Source organism: Cryptotermes secundus, unplaced genomic scaffold, assembly GCF_002891405.2.
Source record: "Cryptotermes secundus unplaced genomic scaffold, Csec_1.0 scaffold303, whole genome shotgun sequence".
Taxonomy (NCBI): Eukaryota; Metazoa; Arthropoda; class Insecta; order Blattodea; family Kalotermitidae; genus Cryptotermes; species Cryptotermes secundus.
The window spans coordinates 3081657-3095211 of NW_019726229.1; the positions used below are offsets into that span (position 1 = coordinate 3081657).

Consider the following 13555-nt stretch of genomic DNA (forward strand, 5'->3'; position numbering starts at 1 on the left):
AATGCTGATTGGCTACTCATTACTCATGGTCGTGTAACTGCCGCATGTTTGTGTTCTTGCCGCGGTGCATCGGAAAGTACCGGGTTTTTGTTTACATTTTGCCGCGGTGCAACGGAAAGTACAGAGTTTTTGTTTACATTTTGCCGCGGTGCAACGGAAAGTACCCTGGTGATAACAAAAAGTTCCGGGGTTTGTTTACATTTCTTACTGTATGCACAAGATGTGCTCAAATACTGTTTTGCTCCGGGTTTTCAGAAAAACCTTCCGGGTTTTCCAAATAACCTTCGGGTTTTCAGAAAAACCTTCCGGGTTTTCCAAGTAACCGGGTTTGTTTACATTTCTTGCTGTATGCACAAAATGTGCTCAAACACTGTCTTGCTCCGGGTTTTCCAAATAACCTCCGGGTTTTCAGAATAACCACCAGGTTTTCCAAATAACCGAAGTCCATTAAAACGAAAAAGTACCGGGATTTTTAAATGTAATTCATTTGCGATCAATACTGTGCTCCTGAAGGTTGTTCAAGGTACCAGGTTTTCCTGCTAACCGAAAACGACTAAAACGTAAAGTACCGTTTTTTTTTTAATTCCCAATTGCGGAAATTTTGCTCAGCTTCATCCATAGCTTCTGTAGTGTGGTGAAATATTAAAGAAAAAAATCTATTGATGGGGCTGGAATACTGTGGATGGTAAAATGGTGTCTTTTGAAGACTTTACTCATTACCCATAGAAAACTGCCGTCATCCTTGTTAGTAGCAGCGGCAGCAGCATTATTGTGAAATACTCGTTCCTATGTCACATTTCCTTTCTACTCATATATGTAACTGACTTACCTGGAAGAATATTTTAATGATACATCATGGATGAATAGGTTCAGGGAAGGGAGCATACACAGACAGCAATGAGATCTTGTAACCCTGTTTTAAAGGGTGAAAGTTGTGACATGAGCTGATAAAATATTCTTGGGCTATCAGCCACGTCTGATGATAGGGAGAGAGATGGTCCCTGTGACATTGGTGATACTTAACCAATTGACATGGCTGAAAGCCAGAGCAGATTTCATCCACTGCAGCTGCCATGAAAGCTTCAAATCTTATGTTTAATGTGAGGTTTACACTGCCGATAAAAGATAAAGTAGGGTAATTTTATTTCAGACGTACACAGTATTTGTTACATGCCACAGAAATTTCAAAATGTGACTACCCATACATGAATAGACAGCTTATAACATTTTCTTTTTCTGAACTGCTATAAAGAACTGGCACTTTTGATATAATATCACTGTTAGGGACAGAAGCTATGACTGCCATAGGTATTCTGTGTTCCATGTAGTAATGTGATACAATGGCAAGTGTGCTCTGTACGCAGGAGACCACTGGGGATTAAGCAACAAATATTTAAATATGGATTTCAATTAACATTATGAAATTTCCAATTTCACAATGTGGGATATTTCACTGGGAAGTGTATCTGTCTTCTCCTGGTGACAGAGCTTGTACAAGGGCATGCTGAAAGTAACGACTCCTGCTTTCTTTTCCATAACAGCAATTTCATTGAAACAGAAATGCCTTCCTTGAACTTTGTTCCCTATTTTATACAATTACTTCTCAAACAACCACTTCTGCAGTCCAGCCACAGCTGACATATTTCATGTACAAGTATTCATCAATTAATGCATTAGTTGTATTCCCAAAAGGAGTCACAATGACATAAATGTTATCAGGTAGGCCAAACTTTCTCTTCTCCCCTTGCATTCCTCCTCCACACCTGCACAGCATCCTAATCCCCCCTTCTTCTCACCTCTCTTCACGGGCCAGCAATTAGTTCATACTAAAGCAAGTGTTACAGGTCTAAATAAAATTGACTGCATTAAAATGAAACATGTTTCCAACTTGCATATACCAAGGAGTACCTGTACTTATGTAAGTCTGGCGGGACAGAACAACATTTTCACCGGTCCTATGGAGGCATTACTTTTCAGCATACACTTCCAGGATGAATGTTGATAATACCAAAGCCCACCAGTGGACACGGCATGATCCAGTCTTATATCCAGTTTTGTCAAGATCTGGTTTGATATCTTCCTTCCACCACTTTTGCTTTGCCAAGTGGATGCTTCCCAGCATGTTCCAACAAAAATATTGTATGTATTTGTGTTCAATTCTTTATTGCAGTCCATCATAACACAACAATACTCATATAATGGTCAAGGTCAAAATTACCCAGCTACATGATTCGGCCTTTTAAAGCCATCAGCAGGGAAAACACGTTATTACTGTATTCAGACACAATTAGTAATCATGTGCTTTGCCTGATGATGGCTTTAAAAAGCCAGAACATGTAGTTATGTAATTTGACCCTTGACCGTTATGTTGTTGTGTTACTACAGACTCCAATAAAGAATTGTATATAATAACACAACAGGATGGTGTATAACACACAGAGATACTTGGTTTTCAGACTATGTCCATCGTCCGGATTTGAAATAACTAAAAACACAATGTTTCAGAAACTGGATGTGTCCAGGGTCCAGTGATTGAGGCTAGCTCTTTCTAAGGGACCCAACAGAGTAGGTGTCTTCCCTCGCCTGAGGGCGGAAACACATCCAGTTTCCGAAACATTGTGTTTTTAGTTATTTCGAATCCAAATGATGGACAAAGTCCGAAAACCCAGTATCTCTGAACACAACAGGATACACGGAAATGAAAAGTATTTGTGTTCCCCCATCTCAGCGACAAGTTCTTTCCTGACAAAACTGGAAAGCTGTATAATCATAAAGTTCCTTGGTGGGGACGTTGTGTGCTATAACACTGTGTTGTAGTCTGGCAGGCGGATACCAGGGTTCTGATGAAACACACCATGCTGCAGTCTGATAGGTGGATACTAACGTTTTGGTGGAATGTGTGCCTCCATCTTTAGGATGACTCCAGATATCATTTCGATTACGGAGGTACAGATGTTTCAATTCATAATATGAAATCAGGTCATCCACAAACACCAGTTTCATTTGGCTGATGATACAGGGTATGATACTGTGTAGGTTGGTAGAAGTGAAATGACATTTCAGAGAAACACAATGCCTTCAGCTTCCATTTTCCATCCTGAAGATGGAGGAAGTATATTTGTCTGCAGTGTTGGTTAAAACAAATTACAGAGGATTACATTTAGAAGACTTGTCCTCAATAATATTGCGGAAAAGTCAGGATGTGATACAATGTATGGAGTAGAAGTCTACCCTTACGAAGGTGGCAGTACGTTCCTCCAAAATGTTGGCAGACTCCTACCCACCTAAACAGCGTCATTTCCAACTTCCTCATGATCATTGCCATGAATATATCAAACCTCATACATAACAATGGTGCTTGTAGATGACTGTACTTCCATTCATGAACAAGAAATATTGACACACTACAACCATACAGTAATTGTGCTGTACTGATTAAACTGAACTGTGATCAGTGCAGATGAATTACATTACATAATGAAATCAATTCTCAGAGCATTGTTTGAACAAGTCTTCATCACAGTAGTGAGTCTGTTAGGAAATCTGTACAAATTAATAAGAAATGGCAAGTCTACCATTGCAACCATTTAAAGCTATCAGCCTGGTGCTTCAGTGGCCCTGCCTGGGTTCCAACTGCACATGGCCACCTCAAGTTTACAGTGAAAATTTTGAGTGCATACAAACATATCATGAAAGTTAAGCATTTTTTTTTCATTTTTCCTAAAGATGATATACATTTAAGTGGTACACCAAGTAAAACTATTTTATTGTATCTTTCTCAACAGGATACTGACCAATAAAGAAATGAAATCTTCAGTTTCTTTTGATAGGTGTGTCTTACCTTTTGTTTGAAAACCATTTACTGAAAAATTAATTACCTATGGTAAGGACCGATAGTAATGACCGTCAATTACCATAAGCAGACTGCTCTGAGTGAGAATGTTACAAACTAAAATCAACTCCACACATAATTCCAACCTTGCAAGTAACCACACTAACTGAACATATTCTTCATGCACCTAATGTTTTAAATTATAATCCCTAATTCACGAAGAAATACACAAATGTAACAACTTTTGTAATACTGTCATTTCAAGTAAATTTATATTAACAAAGACTAAAAAATACTGAAACTGTCTTAAATAATTAGGTGGCTGGAATATATGTGACTGACGTCAACTTACAGTTATACATTACTGATATCAAGAAAAATGTAAGTTTGGGAACACCTGGAGTCTGTCTGTGCATCTTCTTAAGTGAAGATTAGTAACACATTAGGATTACAATTCAGACTTCAGGTAATGTTCAGCATTGACTTATATATTCATTTTGGGTTCAAATCATCACCACCACCTCCAAGAAGATGCCTTAAGATCAGTCTTACACAGTTTCATGACCTGATATTTCAGGCCGAGTCTATGTGTCTTTCAAGTTTTTGTATACCTACAGAAGACTCTTGATCATCTGCATGTGGATTAAACATAGGACTTTTATAACCTCATATAAGATTAGTAACCACCATCCAGTGTGACGGATAAAAGTTGTTTTTAATTTTTCATCCTTTATATGTTTCAGTCCAAATGACCATCTGCAGAAGGATATTATCAACACTTATGGAAACTACTGTTACATGTCACAGATATATATGTTATATCATTTAACTAATATTAAGATGTACATTGATTTGTTAAAACATCTAAAATTATTACAGAAGTGTAAGGACAAGAAACCAAATTGGTTCTAATTTAAAACAAATACTGAACATTATTTTGTAAACAGACTAATTGTAATAATTTTTGGATGTTTTAACAAATCAATGTACATCTTAATATTAGTTAAAAGATATAACATATATATGTATGACATGTAACAGTAGTTTCCATATGTGTTGATAATATCTTTCTGAAGATGGTCGTTTTGACCGAAAAGTGTAAAGGATGAAAAATTAAAAACTTTTATCAGTCACACTGGACAGTGGTTAAAAACCTTGTACACAATTACTAGCGTGACAGACCAGAATGAACCAAGTCACATTTATAACCCACTACAAATGTTTCAGTGATATATCAGTGGTGCTTTACAATGATCTGCAGTAGACTGTAAATCTTCTGATCCTGTTGCTTGTATAGTTTTACAGCTTTTCATACTCGTCTACACCTGAACAAGGGTTTCTTTCTTCCCTTGGAAGGATACAATATTGCTGTTGCATTCAAGAAAGGTCTAATATAATTACTTCATGTATGATTTAGCTTGGCTGTATGTCTGGCTCAAATCCTATAAGCAAGCAACTAATCACTAGAAATTGTACTTTTCAGCTTTCAGGTGCCAGCAGGAGAACCACTGTACTCATTTGAATGTGACATGAGCTCTGTGGCCTTCCTTCCAGTACACATAGGCACTGTTGGCAGCTGCAAGCTGTGTCTTATTTAAAAATAGAGATGATATTCCAGACAGTAAGAAATGATAAAACATAAGTCCACACCAAAGTTCAGAGTTAGTGCCAGCACATTTCATGAAGAATTTGCAGTTTAGTTTTTGAGATGGTTGCCCTGAAAAAGAAAGAAATAAAGAAAATGTAGCAATGCTCATGTTAAACTTGAAGATCTCACAAAAACCTCACATGGTGGTTTTCTTTTTGAAAATGAAATTTCATATTCTGCATCAAAAACAGAAATTTTTAGTAAAGCTTCACAGTACCAAGGAGGAAAGTTTTATTAATCAATCCATCATTAAAATGACACTTTATAGTGTACAGTCTACAACTTATAACAAGACAAGTGACATGCTCAGAGAAAAACAAATATTTACTTTGCAGCAGTATAATCACCATACAACATTACTATATGGCTTCCCATCTACTCAGCCTTCAAGTTAAAGCTACGAATTACTGTTATTTGCAATGTTAAGATTAGACAAATTTTGAATTGAGTTCACTGGTTTCATCTAGTAATCTGCGTTCTCATGTCTAAGTCTGTCAGTTAATGAATACGATTTTTTTTAATTAGAACTGGTTGTTCTTTTCAATGAATGCAGACAAAAAGCATACTCATGTTTGTTTACCGCCACTAAGGCCCACGAATGGAGACTGCATTTCTTTCTGCTTCTGCTGCAAGAGGCTAAGCGTTCCGAGTGGGTGTCTGTTGAGCTCATCTGTTTCATCAACTGGAAACAAAAAAAAAAAATTAATCACCTTCAGATGGGGCACAGTCTGTTTGCCCTTAAACATTCTGTAATATCTGCAGCTCCTGTCACTGGCCAGATTTTAAGTTAGTCTGCTGCTAGAAGTCATCAATTCCTCCCAATTTCCAACCCATGGTCTGTGTCTATGTCTACTAGCCTAATGACAATTGAACAAATATGTTATGTGTTTTATGACGAGGCTCTATCTGACTTGCCACAAAGTTGCAGTATTCCCTTCTGTCCCTGGACTGAAGCTACTGTGTATGTTTGTAGTCAGCAGGAAATGAATGCACAAAAAGTGTGGATGGATATCTATCTGCTATGTGGAATCATGGACATTATGGAATGGACATTTATGGAGCACCATTTAGAAATAACATCAGATGGTTTCACAGTCTCATGCGCAGCATGTCCTTCTATTGAACTTTCTAGAAGTTATTCAGTACATGTTTTGACCTGTAAGGTCATCATCAGGTGTTTAAAATTATAAATTATAAATGAAGAATGAATGTACAAGGGGTGGGCCTTCTCAGCCCTTGCACCGCGACCTACAGTGGTCTATTGATAAATGAGGAAACTGATGTGCTTCCAAATTGTGGTTGTTGGTCATCACTATGCGGTCCCTTCTATGAGCATGTATACATGAAGTGGCTGGTTGCTCTGCCTGCTGTGTTATGCAGTGCAAGAGGGACACGCAGCGTAACACAACAGGCAGAACAACCTGCCACTTCATATATACATGCGAATAGAAGGGACTGCATAGTGATGACCAACAACCACAATATGGAAGCACATCAGTTTCCTCATTTATAATTTTAAAACACCTGATAATGACCTTATAGGTCAAAACATGTAGTGAATAGCTTTTAGGAAGTTTTACAGAAGGACATGCTGCACATGAGACTGTGAAACAATTTGGTACTAAATGAAGTGCAGCAGGGTGCTACAATATACTAAAGTAAAGTAAAGGTATCCCTGTAGCAGGCCGTGGAGGCCATACGGTTGTGAGATGTTGAGGTTCCCACCTTTTCTAGACAATCGGCTCAAAGATATCGGCAAGGTTGTCAGCACCGGCCACCCTTTACCCCCAAGAATATTCCTGGTACTCATTTCTATTAGAGGCTGAGTCGACCCCAGGGCCATAGCGTGGCTGGAAGGATTAGGTCAATTGAAAAAATTGACTTCATTGGGACTTGAACCCATGACCTTCCAGCTTGTATTAGAAATAAGAGCTCATGACCAGATCTGGACTGATACTCACTCCTTCCTGTTCAGTTTTCTTCATTCGTTTTCTCCACTTTATTTTTGCCAGGTCCCTTTCCATGAAATTCATGAGACCGGTATCTGAAATTAGAAATAGAGACAACATTAAAGTCACTGTATTTTAGGATCTTACAGAATGTGGCCATGTTTCCAAGTAACATGTAAAATCCTTTCATCCTGAAGTTTCAGCCAGAAAAAAGGGTATGATCCATATATAGTTCAGTCTGTTATTTTGTGAAATAATAAAAATATGTAACATTCCGTTTTCCAACACAACTTACTCATACAGCCAATAACCAGAAATGGGCATACTACAGCACATTAAAGTCGCAGGGATTGAAATGATTAACACAAAATATTTTAATAAAAGTACAATGAGATAGTAATAATTTTGAGGCATGTTTCTTCCTAATTCATGCAACCTATCTGCAAAATGATCCATTCTGCCACATTCTATGCCTGCACAACAAACTACATCAAGTACAAAGTATTTACGCATTAAAATGTCACAATATGTTGGCTAGTTACAAACTGTCACACACAGAATGGGAGAAAAGTAAGTCAAAATAAAAAGTTCTACTGAAAGCATCTGAGGTGGAAGACAATAATCTCACCATCCATGATAGCATAATCATGATAGTGCTGGTCAGCAAAGGGACCCTACAATTTAACACGGGCTTTATCCCACGGGGAGAGTATCCTTTGTATTTCTGAAGCTCAAACTCTGGTAGATGTGAAGGCATCATCTGTGAGCAGAAAAATCTATACACAGATGCTGGTGGGGATTGAATTCTTAAAATGGCAATTACTGTGGAAACTTTTTTCTGCTCTAAAGAATGTACTACCATTGTACAGGCTACCCTCCACAGTGTGACCTATCTTAAAAACAGATATGTTATTATCTGTGCTAACCTGAAAGTCTCCTTTGCATTAAGTACGTGTCCATCATCATCTATGTAGTCGAGTTTAACACTAGGTTTGTAGCCCTCCTTTTCTTTTAAGTCTGAGGTCGGACCACTGTAACCCTCACGACACCCAAACTTTTCATCATCTCTGGAAAAGATAAAGCAATGCTGTATATTAAGTTCCCTAATTAGTCTTGCTTGCTTACTTCGTCCTGTCTTGACCATCATGTACATCTCCCTAATACTCAAGTGGGTCAAACCTGAGAGACAAGATGAGACTTGCAATTCAGTTATAGAGGAGATGACAAAGTATTCAAAGCTCAGATATTCTTTACCCTTCAAAATCTCCTGCACTACTCCATAATCAAAGCAAGTGGCCGATCCTTGTGCCCATGACAATTCTCTTCCTTAAGGCCTGCTGCGGAGAAGATCTGACAGCTACAGGACAACTTAGGTGACTTAGTCTGCAGCCACCTGCTCATGCTAGTTCCTCGCTTGTGGAATTTTATACTCTGAAGATGGAGGCGATACATTCCTCCAAAACATCGGTTTACACAATATCTATACAGTGCCACATCCCAGAAGACGGCATTCTTCATGAGTGACATTCATTACATACCAAGACACTATACGGGGGGGGGGGAAAGTAAAGTTATCCCTGTAACTGACTGTGGAGGTCCATAGGGTTGTGAGACGTTGAGGCTCCCACATTTTCTAGACAATTGGCTCACAGATGGCGGTGAGGTTGTCAGCCTCACACACACCGGCCGCTCTTTACCCCCCACGAAAATTCCTGGTACTCATTTTTGTTAGGAGGCTGAGTCGACCCCAGCGCCATAGTGCAGCTGGCAGGATCAGGTCAATTGAAAAAAATTAATGACCTCATCTGGACTTGAACCCATGACCTTCCAACTTGTAGCATAGCGCCTCAACCAACTATCATACCACTACTAATATTAAACAGTAATTATTAATGTGTTTCTACTAAAACCCCTAACAAAACTGAAGTATATGATTAAATATGGCATACCATTTATGAAATTTATGAAATATAATACGCAACAATTAAAACCAATACTAAAGTGTCAATATCTCTTAATTTGAATAGGCCTATGTTGTACATAAAGAATCTGCTAATGACTCACCAATCTCAACTTCATTCCAAGCTCCATGTTTGCCTTCTTCTTCCTGACGTTTCTCCTCTTCAGTCATTTCCTTCTTCCTGCAATGTAAATTTTGTACGAGATTAGCAGAACGCAAATGCGCAGTCCAAAAATTACCAATTCAAAATTACCTTGAGATAGACTGAAACCTGAACTGCTTACCCACNACATCCTCTCATTCTGCCAAGCACTGTACACCTGCCAAACTAATTCTGAGTTTGCAGTGAGAATACTGTGACAATTAACATTCAATTCACTTTGAAATGAATAAAATTACAAGAATTATTGGTTTTTCATTTAGTCATGTTCTGAGCTATTTATTCATCCCTATTTCAATTTCACATACAATTCCTAGTAGCGTCTTTTCTACCCTTGTATCATGCACATGGCACAGGGAGAAAAAAGAAATAAAAGATGGGGAAAAAAAGACTGGATTTGAGATTCTTGAAGAGGAGATTAAGAAAGGCACTATCTTCTGGGAAGTAACATCCTTTAAGTCCACTGCCATTCCTTCAAAATGCTTATGGACCTTATCACATTATACAGCATTCCATTCCAGAAGGTACCATGTGTGAAGAAGAAGAAGAAAAAGGTTCTACCATCTCAACTATCACATTCTAATTGTATAACGAGTGCTTTCATTTCTAGGATTTCTGTTGGATGTTTACAGTTCAGTAATTTATATATCCATTATCATGGAATTCAACTGTAATTAAAATATATTCTAATTCTGTTGCAGCTGCAGTAATTAACTGTAGATGGGCAATGGACTGCATCTAGTCTTGACACATGCTAAATCAAAGTGCCTTGCCAAGTGTACATTTATCTGCTGATGGTTATATTGCACTCACAAGTAGTTCCTGAGTGTCCTCATCCCTGTTGCCAGCCATAAATGGGGACATCACTCAACGTACGGCAGAATTCTGCTGTAGCATTTAGCACAATGGAACCACCTTCCGTGTTTCCTTCTGAGTTTCTCTCCAGTACTGACTCTGCCACCTACAAACATCACAAATCACAAACAGTTAAATTATGTAGCTATACAGCATTCCGTTTTGTAGTATCCAAAAATGCAAAGCTGTCCCTATGTTTAATTGGTTACGCTCTAGATGGAGGTGAGTGGCCAGCTCCATGCCACTCCCACACCTGGGGAAACAGCCCCTGGTGCCTATTTCACAGGAGGCCATAACAGGTCTCAATAACCAAAATACAAGAAAGGATGATAGTATAAAAAAGGTAGAGCTCTCCCTGTAATAGGCTGTGGAGGCCCACAGGGGTGCGAGACGTCAAGACTCCCATACTTTCTCAACAAGAAGCTCACTGATGGCGGTGAGGTTGTCAGCCTTACACGCCAGCTGCCCTTTCCCTCCAAAGAATATTCCTGGTACTTATTTCTGTTAGGGGCTGAGTTGACCCCAGGGTCATACTGTGACTGGAAGGATTCGGTCAATCTAAAAATCCAATTACCTAACTGGGAATTGAACCCATGACCTTTCAGTTTGTAGCACAGTAAAAAAGGATATTACTTAAATGTGAAGATATGATTTACTGGTTTGAGGTCCACAATAACAAACTGTGAGAGAAACAATTTAATAGTCCTCAGGTTAAATTACAATATAGTTTCTCTAGGGTACAATGGTTTTGTAAAGTAACCAAGGAGGAAACATCATAATGAACTTTACTACAAGGTTCTGTGCAACATTTTATAACTGGAACATTTGGTGACACTGTGTAGGAACTAAACATGGCACAGGATTCTGTGGCTACAGACAATTTTGTCACCTCCCAACAACTATCCATAGGGCTGCTCCTCTCTTGTCTCAGGGAGAAAAAGCAGAGAGGGGAAGATGGCCTTGACTGAACAAGAGAAATGACCCCTACTACAGCCAAACATTTGTGAGAAGGATTAAAAAGGAAATCTGCTGATGTGATGTACCTTTTCTACACTGTTCTTTGATTCTGTACAGCCTCCTGCAGCTTCAGTCTCCGTGCTTTCTTGAGGGCTATCTGTAGGTCCAGTTTGCTGTCATTAGGCTCAATTTTGATGTTGGACAGAATCTCTTCTGGTGGAGAAAGGTGTGTCCGATTATTAACAACATTCAAAACTGCTCCTGCACCACATTTCCTTTCATGATTTCACAACACACTTCATAGCGGAAACTATATAGTATCAAATGGCTGATGATTAGTAAATAATGTATTCAGAAGTCTTCATGCTTGTCACCTGATTAGGGATACTAAGTCCAATAAACATTTGCCTAGTTGTACTGTGAAAAACCATGAATAAACTAAGTCAGGTTAGCCAGATGTTCCAGCGGAGATTCGTGAACACAAGAACCCATTCCGGTTTNTTCCCCCCCCCCCTTTTTTTTTAGTTCGAACTGTTGAAGTAACGTGGGTCTGTACTTACGGTACTTCTTATAGCAGTTCAACAATTTTTTGTGCTGATCTGAGTTCTATTTTAAATTTATGACAACAAGCACTCGTTGCCTCACTTGTTCACTACTATCATTGATGAAAACTTGAGTGTCATCACCATTAACCACTGTACGAACTGCCATTTTGGGTATCAATAGGAGTAATGATCGATCTCTCGGGAATTTCTTATGCAGCTCCTTACAATTTTGTAGAAACACAAAAATTATTCAACTTATAATATAATTTATACTTAACATCACACAGCTCTCGTATGCTGAGTGCCATTAAACTACAAGAACAAAAAACAAAATTAATTTTGTACTTTGATCAAAGATAATGCAATATTTGTACATTTTAAACTGGATTGATAGCTTAGTTTGCATAACGACAAGCTACATTCTGCACCTTCTGCACGACTGATGGGACCGAGGGGTCCATGCCAGTTCACAGTGCTACCACTGCAGAAATTTCTCTACCACCTAATAGAATTTCTTCAGCTAGCCGGGAATTATAAAATATCCATGATTGGTTAAGAAGGTTTGTAAAGGGTGTTAACAAATCCGATTATCCAATCCAAAACCAATTATTATCGGTCACGGGCCATAAACATGTGACCGTATTTTATACACGGTTTATTGTACCATTACCGTTTTTTGTTGTTACTTTTTATTAACTCATGTGTCTTGGCTTCTTCTCCCACATAACATTCTCAAGTTCTATCGCCGCATCAGAAAGGGCTCTGAATAATTGTTTTATTCTTCTTTAAATTTCTTGAATACGAGGTACTTTATTAATAAGGTCCACACCACCATGATTTGTACAAAAGTCAATCTGCTTCTTATGAAGATGTAGCTCTACAACTTCCTTTCCTCTATTCAGAATTATCCTTAAGAGCACCTTAGTATACTTACGAGTACAAGAGTGATACCTCATCAGTTGTTGCATTCATTCATTCATTCATTCATTCATTCATGTTTATTCATCCTGTAGATCAGATTACCTTGATATAGGACATGTCACATAATATAAAATATAAAATTAACAAAATACAGTAGATTCTAAACCAGTAAACACACAAGATATGTAATGATTATTTACATCTAGCATGTATCATAATCTAATATATCATAGTTTATCCATACATTCATATATTCAATATTTACTATCCACAGATCGGACCACACAGGTGTAGAACATGCCACAAGTAATAAATTATAAAATTAGCAAGGTGCGAGAATTCATAACAAATAAAATCACAAAATATGTAATGACTATCATATCTAGCATATATCAATATGCAGCATAATAGAATTTATCCAAACATTCATTCACTCAAATAAATTATAAAATTAGCAAGATGCAATAAGATCAAAACCAATGAACGTGCAAATATGCAATGAGTATTTACATCAAACATGTAAAAATTCCAATAATTCAGAATTATCTATACATTAATTAATTCATATTTACCCATACCACAGATCAGACTACATTAAAGTAGGACATATCTCATGAAACGAGTTATAAAACCAACAAAATTACAACAAATTATAAACCAACAAATTCACAAAATATGTAGCAATATCACATGCAGCATATATAACTATCCAGCATTACAGAATTTAT

The 13555-nt window shown here is 37.8% G+C and overlaps 1 long non-coding RNA gene across 7 annotated transcripts; it reads right to left on the bottom strand.

Annotated features, from left to right (window-relative positions):
- Positions 1-5129: 5129 nt before the first annotated feature.
- LOC111864027 lies at positions 5130-12372 on the bottom strand. Of its 7 annotated transcripts, XR_002842723.2 has the most exons (9): positions 12281-12352; positions 11922-12126; positions 11448-11574; positions 10363-10510; positions 9494-9570; positions 8356-8496; positions 7442-7524; positions 6047-6162; positions 5130-5549 (listed from the first exon to the last, which is right to left on the bottom strand). It is a non-coding gene; the product is annotated as an uncharacterized LOC111864027 (long non-coding RNA). The 7 variants fall into 7 exon arrangements; XR_004512975.1 differs by lacking the exon at positions 11922-12126 and having other exon boundaries at positions 12335-12372; XR_002842725.2 differs by having other exon boundaries at positions 6061-6162; positions 11922-12361.
- Positions 12373-13555: the final 1183 nt, after the last annotated feature.